At 38.8% G+C, this 13648-nt stretch overlaps 1 protein-coding gene across 1 annotated transcript in view; it reads left to right on the top strand.

Annotated features, from left to right (window-relative positions):
- LOC149163084 (uncharacterized) overlaps positions 1–12897 on the top strand; it is a 289574-nt gene extending 276677 nt beyond the window's left edge. Inside the window, exon 8 of the mRNA XM_089437519.1 lies at positions 12523–12897. The gene's annotated coding sequence lies outside the window, so the exon portion shown is untranslated. The remainder of the gene's footprint in view (positions 1–12522) is intronic.
- Positions 12898–13648: the final 751 nt, after the last annotated feature.

Genomic DNA, 13648 nt, shown 5'->3' with positions numbered 1-13648 from the left:
TGGATTGCAGCATTAGAACACATTCCTCGCTAAGAGGGAGTGTTGATTTTTGTAGCATCAGATGTGTTCTAGCCATGAAACTTTGTGGAGAGGCTAGAATACATGTATCGTCCAAAACCCAAAAATCGTTTCTGGAAATTCCACCTGGAGACGACTTAATTAAAATAATTACTTTTTTTAATGGTGCCTAAGTCTAAACTTAGGAAACTGATTAATTAAAGGGTATTAATTAAGTCATGGTGAAATCTTCTAGAAGAAGACATGGATCGAGTCCTAGTGAATCTTAGCCATTGATTATGTTTTAATCTTGGTCATTGAAGCCTCAACGAGAGATTATAAGAAGAAATTCGATGGGGGTTCGAGAACACACTTGAGAGACAAGGAATTCGATTTTCTTGGGAAATCGAACTCCGGAGTAGCAACAGTTAGTTGCCAGAGGTGATTCAGTGAAGCCGAAGCAGTGAGAGAAGGGCAAGGATAGTAAGACCGGAAGGATGTTTCTCTAGTTCGGTGAGTGCATAGCAGAGAGGTCGTGTAGAGCCTTAGAGGGAGATCTGTATTTTGCTGATGAGAAGTCGAAATTTAGTGCCAGAAGCCGGAGTGGTAGCGCGAAGGCTAAGAGGATCGATTTTCCAGATAGCAGCTAATTAGTTAGAGAGAGAGACGCTGATACAAATTGTGGGATGCAGATCTACGTAGGCTGCCTCAGAGGCAGTGCAGAGGTAGCAAGGGGCAACTTATCTTGAGCCAAGGTCAGTGTCGGATCATTGGTGGGAGTGAGATTTTTCTCACTAAATCTTCTGTCAGTGATTTCTTTGTATGGAAATCTAGATTTGAGCTTCCATACATTTGTACTCAGATTTAGTACTGCATAATAAATAAAACCCTCAGCGGCTGCACTGGTTTTTCCAAGTTGGGTTTTTCTGGGGACATTGGTCCAAAAATAACAGTGTTATTTTTGTGTGTGTGATTCTATTCTTCCAGCATTATTTTTCTTCCGCAATATTGTGTTTGTGAAAGCTGCAGTGTATTAGTTTCGATATTTGTCGTAGAAAACTGCAAATAATTTGTTCAATTAATTTAACAAATAGAAGAAATATTATCAGTTGCTGCAGTAGGATTTGGGGTTTCTGATTTTTCACAACACCTAATAGGCTTGTTGACTTAATCATCCCTAACATAGAGAGGTAACTCGTTTACAAATTTTGAGCTAGTTACACATTTTAAGATAAGTCTTGTGCAAAGTATTTTTGTGTCCCTAGCATTAGATATGGTCTATTATGATGCTTTAATGTTTTTATGTCCCTAGTGATGTTGATTTCACTTGTTTTTAAAAGGTTTGTTCAAGTGGTATCACACATGCAGTGGGGATCTGTTGAGTGATGGCTTGACTCCTTTCCAACACATTCCAAAGCATACTTTGCCTTGTTTTGGGAGCAAATATGACCTTATGGCCCCAATGTCGCCTCTCTAGTAATGAGCATTAGCTCTTGAGTAGCTTCTACATGATTCTACACCTCTTGATGTACCTATAGATGTTGAAATGTTGAGCTTGAGAGCTTGGTTGTCGAACTACTTGATGATGTGTCCAAATGTACCCAGGACACCCCCAAGCTAGTTGAGAGCTTGGGTGTTGGACTACTTGATGATGTATCCAAATGGACCTAGGACACCCCCAAGCTGGCCTTTACCTTGTTTGATCAATGATGCCTTGTTTTGGAGCTCAGATGATGATGCATGTCACTAAGATGACTTAGGAGGGTCGCCACCATGTTACCAGACTCGGAATCAACAAAAAATCAGCGAGGCAAAAGAGCGAAGAGTTTTAATCGGATCGGGAAAAAATCGACAAAAATCGGTGAATTCAATAAATAAAAATATACACATATATTGAATTAAAAAAAAAACATTTTTCATTAATATTCGGTAAAGCCATGTCCAAACAATGCATAATATCAATAGATGTCCAAAATATCACGAATGAATAAGTATCTCATATATGTTATGAGTCCAAACATGATCCAAAGTACTGAGTCTTGACTCCTAACCAGTGACTACATAGAACCAAAGGCATATGCTTCTAAAAGTTTACAAAAAGCTGCATACTAATCAGAAAAAAATCAGTAACTAAGAGTCTAAGACTCTTGAGTGAGAACTAGAAGCGATTCCTCCCACTCCTTTGCTTGCTTGACTCTCAAAGTTTTCCAAGCCATGAAGGCTTAAAAGAGGAGCCTCCTCTAATTGGACCCAGTCTGCCACATTTGTAGTTTGCAAATCTATCTCTTCAAGGTCGATTGGTGAATGATCCAAACCAGTCATTATCATGAGACATTGAAATGTGAATTAAAGTTTGACTTTGAAGTTTGAACTTTAAAGTACGAACTAGATTATGAAACCTTCAAATTCAAGCTCTCGAGTCTCACCTAGTATTTGCTTGTTGCGAAGTCGTAGATTGTAATGGACAAATACAAGGTCATTTAAGCGTTTTTGTGTCAATCGGTTGCGCTTCTTAGAATGTATTTTCTCAAACATGCTCCAGTTGCGCTCACAACCTGAAGCACTGTAGGCTTGGTTTAAGATTTGAATGGAAAAGCTCTTCAAATCTGGTGTATCACTACCAAAGTTTTGCCACCAAAGACCTAGCAAGTGGCAAGGGTTTGTGAGTAGAAGTACTAAATACTAAATAGTAAAAACTTAAAAAGACAAGAAAATTTAATAAAACATTTAACATACAAAATAAAGTTTAAACAAATTTAATGAATTGATGAAGCCTTCAAGCTGGGTACCTGGCAACATCTTAGACCTTTCTCTTATAGCACTGGTATAGGCAAACAATTTAGATGGCGCCCTATAATCTTGTAGTTGGGAAAAGACACGAATTTGAAATTCTGGATCAAGGAAGCACCTTTCCATGCATGTCCTAAGTCCTCTGCCAACCCCCCCATCCTCATTAAATTTGCTCTTATCATAAAAATATTGTGGGTTTAAGAAGTACCCAACAACATCTAAGGGGGAATGCAATTGCCTATCCCAACGTGCATCAATAATGTCGCAAAGAGGCATATACTTTGCCTGATCATCCCCATATCTTCTTTTGATGGCCTCCTTTGTGAGATCCATCGCCTCATAAATGTAACCCATAGCAGGTTTGTCACCATCAACCATCCTGAAAGTTCAAGCATTCAAATTTAAAGAAATATGAAACATTGTAAATAAAAAGAAGCTTGAAATGAAATTTAAAAAATGAAAAAGTTAAAAGACTTGAAGTACCTGAGAACTCTAACAAGGGACTTTGTCACAGCAATAATCTCTTCGACATCTTTCCAGAAACCATCATTAAACACAAGTGCAACAATTTCAATGCCTTCAAGGGTCTTGGAATGTTTAGATGCCATCCACTCAGGTCCCAAAAACATCCTCTTCAGATTTATCTTTTGCTCAAACACATATTGCAAAGATACGAAATTTGTTGCAAATCTACTCACTGCAGGTCGAACAATTTCTTTACCTTCAGTATATTTTATCATTGTGTTTAGGACAATAGTGTGGTTGTATAGGTATTTGGTTATGGATTTTTCCTTCTCCACAACCTCATGTATCCAATGAAGCTTACCAATGTCCTCAAGCATTAAATCTATGCAATGCGCAGCACAAGAGGTCCAAAAAATGGTGGGGTGCCTAATCTCAAAAATTCTACCAGCAGCCATATAATTAGCTGCATTATCGGTGACAATTTGGACAACATGTTCTTCTCCCACTTCTTGAACGACTTCCTCCACCATTTCACAGATAAGTTGGGCAGTCTTAAGCTTGTCTGAAGCATCCACTGATTTGAGAAACATTGTGCCTGCGGGACAAGATACAAGGAAATTTATTAAAGTTGTATTCCTCTTATCTGTCCATCCATCACTCATGATGGTGCACCCTGTTTCTACCCATGATGAACGAAACTCAGCTAGCACAAGCATGGCATCTTCAACACTCTCTAACAACAAATCTGTCCTAAGGCTCTCTGATGAAGGGGCTTTGAACCTTGGACCTGCAACAACAACTGCATCAATCATAGCTTGCCAATAAGGACTTCTGGCACAGTGGAAAGGTATGTCAGAATAGTACCAAAAGTTAGCAATGGCCTTCCTTGCCTGACTATGGATATTTTTTTTCCAACTAGTGGCATCCAAGGTAGGTTGGGAACCAGGTTTTGTGCGGGGAGCAAAAAAGGTGTTTATGTTTCCACCTCCAGTGTTGAAGGAAGGACTCATTTGGCCTTGAGTTTGACTTGGACTTGGAGGCATGTGTGGGAAACTTGGAAACGACATTGAGGATTCAACAGAGGGAGGTGACAAGGGGGTAGTGGAAGAAAAACCATCAACTCCAAGAGTTCCTATTTCACTATTTTTCTTTGCATTCTTGGCATTATGCTAACGCAACATATCAATTGCCAAGGTTGCTTGGTGTTTGACATTTTCGTCAACCTTGTTGCAAAGACCTATATCATGGCCAGGTATTTGTGCAAGGTGGAACTTGAATCTATAAATGCCTCCACTACATTTCGCTTTGCAAAATTTACAAAGGAGCTTGGGGTCTCTGGGAATCTTGTCACAATAAGCCCAAGCAAAGTCCTTCTCCCTTGGCATTGTTGTTGTTTTGGACTTGTGTTTAATTTGTGGCTTTTGTTAAGATTTGGAGTCGTGGCTTCTATTTAATTTGTGGCTCCTGTGAAAGACAATAAAAAATTAAATTTAAAAATGATCCAAAAATTTAAAATATGCTAGAAATCTAAAAAATTAAATGAAATCCCTTTTTGCTTAGTTATAAGAGGGTGCTCTGTCTATATTATAAACCAACTGCGTGAGTAATACTAGCCTTACTGATCAGTGATGAGACAAAATTTTAAGGGAAAAAAATCCAATCTGGCTGCAAACTAAGCTTTATAACTGCATGTACAAGAGGCCAAGCGGTTGCATGATCAAGAGTCAAGACAATACACTCAGTCTCAGACTCCCCTAGTTTGTGGGTAGATTCTTGTTGCTGTTAGTACAAGACTACTGTAAGGTGCCTTGAAGAGGAGCCGCAAGTCCTAGATCATTGTTGGATGTCTGGAAGAGGACAACAAAGGGTGCAACTCATTGGAAGAAGGTTACATAGTGACTGTTAGGACGCAATCAAGGAAATTAGACCACAGTCTAAACCAGTGTGTATCGGGAAAATATCGGCGAGGGTCCAGAAAATATCTTATCGGCAAATATCGACAAGCATAAAAAATGCATAATATATTCATTTTTTTTTTCAGATTTTTAAACATATAAAGCAATAACAACATGAAATAAACACATTGGCACATAAATATGAAGAAAACACTGATATATATGATGTCAAATAGAAATGATATATCAAAGACGATACCAAATCGTGCTAATCCCTGATAATTGTCCATTCAAGGACTCAAATGTGGAGAACCAATACAAAATAACATCACATATAATAATAAAAGTATCTCATCATCCTGAGTTACATGTAGCATAACAAATAAAACTAGTAGCTATCTATCTACTGCCCTCTCCCCCTTTTACGGGAAAACATGATGGGCTGTTTGCCAGGCCTGCCCCTAGTAGTAGAAGGCCCTGACACTGCCTCTGCACCTAATGTCAAATAATGAGTGCTAGGCATGGAGCTATGCTCTCCTATATCTATAGCAGATGGTGTTGATGTTGATGCTCCCGCAGTGTCCTCCTCCTCCTGCTCCTCCTGCTCCTCCTCTAAGTGCTGCTGCTCCTCTGACTCCGAGTCCTCCTCTTGCTGCCCCTGCTCTAATGGATCATCTGCCACTGGCTCTAACCATGAAGGTGACTCCTCCAATATGGGCTCCTGAGACTCCACCCTCCACGGAGACAATACATCAATATTGTCTAAGGAAATGGCATCTGGATCCACTGGTGATTCTATTTGCCTCACTCGAAGTCGGATGTTGTAATGCACATACACCAAATCGTTGAGGCGTGCGAACTCCAACCTGTAAGAGTGTCAAAAAAAGTAATGAGTCTTGACTCTTGACTCTCGACACTTGAAGGTCATAAATTAGAAATTAAAAATTACAATAAGTGTAATTGCTCAACTGAAGGCTTGAGTTCAAAGTTATACCTGTTGCGCTTTTTGGCGTGTATTTTCTCAAATACACTCCAATTGCGCTCACACCCTGAAGAGCTACATGTTTGACTCAAGATTCGTATAGCCAATTTTTGCAAATTTGGTGCCCTTGCACCATAGCTTCGCCACCAAATATCTACAACAAAATAATGAAATAAAAAATTCAAAAACTTAAAAGTTAAAAGTTAAAAGTTAAAACATAATTAAATTCAAATTTCTAATTTCTAATGAGTGATGACTTGTCACTTACGTGGCATGAAGAGGGCCCTTTCCCTAATGGCATCATCAAAGCCAAATAGGCCAACACAATCCTGATAACACTGTACCTCACGCTTGATTTTGCTACGAAGCTCAGAATCAGGTACCATTCTCTGAATACAAGAATGGAGCCCTTCCATCACCTCGCCATCAAAATCAAAGTTGCATTTGTATGAAAATGCAGGGTTGAGGAAGAGTGCTGCTGCATGAATGGGTCGATGAAGCATCCCTGTCCACCGACTATCGATCACATCCCATAACATCATCTGCCTATCAAGGCCAGCAGAACCCTTGTCTGCATAATAGGAACGAATGGCCTCCTTGGCCCTATCCATGCCCTCATACAAATAAGGCATTGCAGGCTTCTCTCCATCCACCAATCTAAGAACCTTTACTATAGGTTCGCTAACTGCACATGCTTCTTGTACTCCACGCCAAAATGTCTCAGAGTACACCATTTTTGCAATGGCTCTCCCATCAGGTCTCCTGCTGTATCTACAATTACGCCAATCATCAGACACAAACATTTGCTTCAACTCGAACTGACATCGAAGCAAAGACTGAAGAGTAATAAAGGTTGTGGCAAAACGTGTGATGGCAGGACGCCGCAACTCCTTGTTTCTAGTGAACCTCCTCATAAGGCTAAGAACAAAAGCATGGTTATAAATAAACTTGGGGATGCTCCTAGCCATATCATCTGCCTCCTTGATGAAGGAGAGTTTCCCCATATCCTCAAGCAACAAATCAAGACAATGCGCTGCACATGGAGTCCAGAACAATGTGGGATGCCTCTACATAAGCATTCTGCCGGCAGACACATAATTAGTTGCATTGTCTGTTATGACTTGCACCACATTCTGCACACCAATCTCCCGAATGAACCCATCTAACAACTCACATATTGTTGCTGCATCTTTGATATGTTCTGATGCATCCAACGATTTAATAAACATGGTACCTTTAGGACAATGTACCAAGAAATTTAGAAGGGTCCTACCCTTCCTATCTGTCCAACCATCAGACATCACTATGCATCCAGTGACTTCCCATGTCTTTTTCAACTCCGCCAATCTAGAGTTGATGTCCTGTTTTTCTGCTTGAAGAATTGGCCCCCGCAACTCCTCATATGTGGCACTTTTGTACCCTGGGCCCACAACAGCAATAGCATCACACATTGGCTGCCAAAATGGATTGGTTTTTGTGATGCTGAGAGGTAAGTCGCTCCAAAAAATACACCTCCCCATGACTCTATCTGCTTCTTGCTTCTCCTTTTTTTTAACAAGCGATTTTATGCCAGGTTGTGCTCCAGCTCCTGTTCGTGGAACAAAAAATGATGACCTAGCATTCACACTAGCAGTAGCGCTAGCATGTGATGGTGTGCCAGTTGTGGAGCCCCTCCCACTAGGGCCAGTAGGGCCACTACCCTCAACATCAAAATCAGGAGAAGATATCCCGAAAGATCTACCTGCACGTTCAGTTTTGTTTCTTTCCGCCTCTTCCTTCTTTCTGTCCTTTTCTTCAATTGCCTCAAGAGCTTTTTGTATAAGCTCCGGACTAGAAACTGTACAAATGCCAACATCATGCCCAGTGAGTCTAGCAAGATGGTATTTCAGTCATGTAACCCCACCTGTCATCTTGGTCCCACACAATTTGCATGCAAGATATGCACGATTTGTCCCACCATCAGGGATCCCATACTCCCAAAATGGGTCCAAGGTTTTTGGCATATTTGTATTTTGTAGTGGGCTAACTCAAAAGGAAACCTACAGCACCAAAAAAAATTTGGAATTAGTAACTTAATAAGTAATACAAAATTACAAATAAGTTAATAACCACATCATTTTACAAAACAACATCCTTATCTCTTAGATCAGTGGAGGAAAGAAATTTTATTTCTGATACAGCCTAAATATTTCTGATAATGTAGCAAAAAAAGGAAAGAGCTTTTTTTGTTTAGCTTAAATAGACAACAGACTTGGCCCTGGGATAATTGGCAATGAATGGTCTTCAAGAAGCAGCACAAAGTCAAACAGTCCTCAAGAGTCAAAACCTTCCACAAGGCGGCAACATGTTTAATATGGCATCGAGACATGCCAGCTGTGTCATATACTTTTGTTTTTAAATATTTGTGCTCTCCGATTGCAGCATTAGCAACCTGTAATTGTGTTCATTATAAGGTTTTATAGGTGGTATAATTTGCTATAATATTTATTTTTATATAAATATTAGAAATAATATTTCTAATAAATAAAATTAGATAATTATATTAGAAATAATATTTATAATAAATAAAATTACATAATTGGTTGTTGGAGTTTTGTAGAGAGATTTTATGGACAATATTCTCAATATTTTTATAGGCCTTTTGTAATTTAACTTAGATATAAATAATACAAATTATTTGTGTTTAACTGTAACATGCCTGTTTCTCAAATTTCTTTATTAATATCAAATCCAAATCCAACTCTGGCTTAACTCACTCCAGAGAAAGCCATGAAAATGGTGAGGTAGTAAATTTCTATCAACTCTGGCTTTCCTATTTAATTAGTGGTGGCACCAGGCTCAGTTAAATATGATACTGCTTTTTGTGTCTTGCTGGGTGTGATTGGAATGAGCGGTAGAGTCCAGAGAGAGAGAGCCGTTGTGGTGGTTGTCCACTCAATAAGCAATACCTCACTCTCTGCTGACTCGCAGTTCCTTCCTCGTGCCTTTCACACTTCACTGCATAGCCAATCTGTCTCTGTTTTTCTGAATGGTTTATGTCCCATGGCGGCACCCGCAAGAGTTTTTCTGAATGGTTTATGACATATGTCCCATGGCGGCACCCGGTTTATCAATTGTGATAACATCAGTGCTCGGCCTCGCTGTATGCTTACAATATTTGCTTTATTTGCGACCAAGACAGAGGCTTCACTGCTACGCAGTCATGCTACAGTCTATTTAAAATTTTAATGGCATTCAAATTTCGAAGATGAGATCATACCTGTTCTTGGCACTTGCAATAATGGCTTCAAAGTTCAAACCCTCCTTCGCAGCGACCACGTTCCGGCTCCAGCTCTCAGAAAAACAATGACGTGAAAAAACCCAAAAATCAATTTATACAGGCCGCGCGGACTGATTTTAACCTCGCTGGCGATATTTTCAGTCGTCGCGCGATATTTTACGAGATATCGCCGAAATATCGGAAATCGCGTGAGATTTTGAAAACCGGAAAATATCGCGATATTTTTGCGGCGATATTTCGGCTCGCCGAAAATATCGCGATATTTCCGAATATCGGCGATATTATCAACACTGGTCTAAACAGAGTAAAGGATTCAAATCTAACCAGTACACTCAGTCTCAGTCTCAGTATTAATAATGTAATACTAACTTTGAACCATAAGTTGGCAACTTGTCAATGCTCCTATCCATCTTGGAGGTACGAGTCCAAGAACAATAACAGTTCTCATTCTGATGAACAACGAAAACATCAAAAAGGAAAAGCCTGAAAGGGGGTTACTACAGTTTGCAAAGAGAATGTGACTGAGAAAGATATCCTTGATAAAATTGGTCAAAATACTTATAGTAAATTGAAATCAAATCTATTATTGCTTCCATTATAAAATCAATCGTGGAGATGCTCATATCTTGATTGATCGAAGACGTACCAAGACTTTTCATTTGAGGCCTTTGTGAAAAGGAAGTGCGTGTAGTGGAAAACTGAACTGCGGCAATGATCGTTGATTGCGGTGGAGGGAGAAGTTGAGAACGTCACATTGGAAAACCGAATTGTGGCTGTTTGGAAAATAGAAACCCGTCTCTACAAAGTGAAAACAAAAACCCGTTTGTTTGCAAAGTGAACTGCGACGTCTATGGAATGCGGTGTCTCTGCGCAGTGCGAAGTGAACACTGAAAACCCAAAACTGGCAGCAGCGAAGTGAAAATCCGATACTGCGAAGCAAAAGTGACAATCCTAAACCGGCGGCAACAAACCTAATAATCGCAGACTCTGAAAAAAATGCCAAAAAAAGTGAAAATCGGCCCAATCGCAGACTCGCGAGTCAAACTCGTGTTGACCACGAGTCAAACTCGGTCAACGCGATTTGAGTCGCAGAGTTTTGACTCTACTCGTTTGAACACCGTGCCAATTTTTACTCGCAATCACTCGACGATTCCTGTTACACTGGCCGACACATTCTTCCTTTGTGCCAACGCTTGCCCTAGAGAGTGCCATGTCATTCCTACATGCCTTGGAAGGGTGACATAGGCCTCCTTATGGATGATGTCATGGTGGAGGAGGTGCCTTTTAGAGATGTATCCATGCATTTTGAGATTTTCTTAGAGTGAGGAGCACGGAGCACTCTTGCACCATTTCATTGCTTGTTTGATGCATTATTTATGATTCTTGGAGGAGGATGTCATGGTGGAGAACATTTATTTCCACACGTGAGTTAATTTTGGCATTCTACTATGTTTTAGAGCTATCTCAAGGTCGACTTGTGACCTTTGACCTAGTTGAGTGCTCAAGCAAACTTTTTTTTAGGGCTTTTGCTTGCAAATCAATGAAAGTGACTTTGTTACCCTCATATAAATATAGGGAAGTCACTTTCATTTATTCATCATCATCATTCATCACACTTCTCTCTCTTAAGAAGTGCACCTAGCTATTGGTCTCTTTCTACTTGGACACAATGTGATTTTGTGGAGCAAATTGTCTTTTGAAGGGAATTTTTGCATGGGGAGACTTCTTTAGGATTGATTGAAGAGATTCTTGTGGAATGGTGTAAGTTTCATGTTGATTTTCTTCCATTTTGCATGCTATATTATGTGAATTAGGGTTTCTATGTGTGCCATATTAAAAATTGCAATATTTTCCTTGAAATCTTAATTTTTCATGGTATGTAAAAGTTGTTTCCTCGAATCCTTCAAAATAAGTTTGATGTATGCATTTCTTGAATTTAAAATCTCCCATTAGGGAACTCGCTAGGGTTTGTAAATAGAGATAATCATTCTCTCAGCCTCTTCATCAAGGTCCTTTTCATAGACCTTGCCCTAAAGTACTACATTGCCCAATTAGATCAAGGCACTAGTCTCGTAGGTGTTGACCAAGCCTTAAAAAATATATTCTCTCTTTTTGTTTTGATAACTATGATTAGAGTTAAGTTAATTTTGAATTTTCAGCAATTTAATATTTATGTGTTAGTGCTCTATTCAAGGGATTGCATTTAATAAACTTGAATAAGGCAAAATCTAGCATTTTTTGCATGTTAAAACCCTAAAATAAAGCTGATGCCATCATAACTATTGCTGTTTTATGCATGTTTCAGCCATAAAACTATATTGTTTGCCCTCAATCTAGTCTACCCTTTGATAGCCTTGTTCCTTGTTGACCATCATTGATAGGCTATCTTCTAGCGCTGCTATATGCCATCATGTGCCCAAAATCTGCCTACATCACAAACCACCCATGCTCTCCTAAAACTCTAATTTGTTGTTCCAAGTGCACAAAACATTCCTATTTTTCATTGTTGAGCAGCTCCAACTCTAGTGCACTTCCTGCTTGGCTGAGCTGGTTCCTGAATTTTCTTTCCTTTCCTCTTCATGACTGAGCTTTTTGTGCCTGAGATGGCATCGGTGTGTTCTTAGCAGTCTGAGTACTGTATTCAGCATTTTTCCTTTTCTATAAATCATACAGTGAAGTTCAGATTATCATCTTGTTGTGCTCAATTTTAATGTATACTATTAAAGGGTCCCTTCGCTTTATAATATATATTGTTTCATCTTTTATTAAGGAAATAGTCCCTGTTTTTTATATTTAATGCTGTTGCTTTGAGTACTGTCTTCTTATGTTTAATGGATCATACTTTGCTAATCTTTGTTTGCTCTCTCTCACCATATTTCTGAATGCATTCCCTTATTAAGCTACAGGAATCTGATAAACTGGACACTTAGCATTTTCTCATTTGTTGGCTCTGTCAATCTTATTCAGAACCAAAAGAAAAGGAAATTAATGTCTTAGTTTTATTGCTTGTAATGAATCTTACTTAAGAGCAGATATTTCTATGATAATGATCCTTTTTCCATCTGATTTGGTTGCTGTAATAGAAGTCTTTAACTGCCCATTTTTCCTTGCAGTGAAAATGGTCCTCTTGACTGTGCAACCAATCAGTCTTCTGATCAACCTCAGTTTTCTGTGGATAAATTGAAGATAGCAGTGCATATATTCTCTATTACTAGAGGAAAATTATCCCAATATGATTTAGACTATGCTTAGCTTTATTTTTTGTAAGCGAGCACAACTGCAACTGCAACTGCAAGTCTTTTATTCAAAGGCATTCGTCAAAATAGATACTAATTAATGTGTTCATGTAAAGAGACAGTGGAATACACACCATTCTTCTGTTGCTGCCGGAATCTAAGCATAATACAAGTCATGGTTACGTGTATGAGATATTCATACATGATGTTCTCGCAATTTTTATATGGTGATTTGCTGAGTTCAGTTCAAAAGCTGTGGGAGATTTCACTATTTTTTGGTTACATTGTTATTTATTCAACTCTCGACTTGATTCTAAGGAAAGACGTCCTATAGAACAGGGTGTTCTCAAAGGGATGTTCAAATAAAACTAAACAAACAAAACATTTGGTAATAAATTTTTTATTTTAAAATTTCTTGCAGTAAGATGAAAAGAGTTTTGCGACTTGCAATGAAAGCAAGTGTAAACATTTTACAGTTTATTGTTACTTCTGAGATCTGAGTTAAAATTTATTCACATTTGGGAATAGGCAATGTTGGTAAAGGAACTTAAAGCAATGCCTTCACAGATTCAATGCAGGTTAAAATTGTCAGTTATAAATCTTCTCTCACAAGCATATCTTTGACAGCTTAACTTTAACCTGTCCATTATATTGTGAAACCGCACATTATATTGTTTTGTCAAAGGACGGTGTCTTGCTACCCTTAATATGATAAAGGCTTAATGTTTCCTGATGCTAGTCATGATAAACAGTTGGCTTTATATTTCAAGTAGAATTTGGAAAATACAGCGCTTCACAATGAAATAGGGGGTGATATGTATGCGCACCTGATTCATAGATGGTAACCTATGGCCTGTATGTTTCATCAACACAGATGTTTACTGTGGAATTTAAATTGTGGTGTCTCTACCGTGTATAAAGCAGCTGAGGTTATGCTTTTTCGGTGTGGATTCAATGCAGAAAAAGATATTTCTGTTCTGGTTTGGTTACACTGCTTGTTTGT

The sequence above is a fragment of the Pinus tabuliformis genome, chromosome 5_2, assembly GCF_031772625.1.
Source record: "Pinus tabuliformis cultivar Carrire ecotype Pingquan chromosome 5_2, CPIR1, whole genome shotgun sequence".
NCBI classification, from domain to species: domain Eukaryota; kingdom Viridiplantae; phylum Streptophyta; class Pinopsida; order Pinales; family Pinaceae; genus Pinus; species Pinus tabuliformis.
The sequence above is the reverse complement of the archived record's forward strand: the minus strand, read 5'-3'. Positions and strand labels throughout refer to the sequence as shown.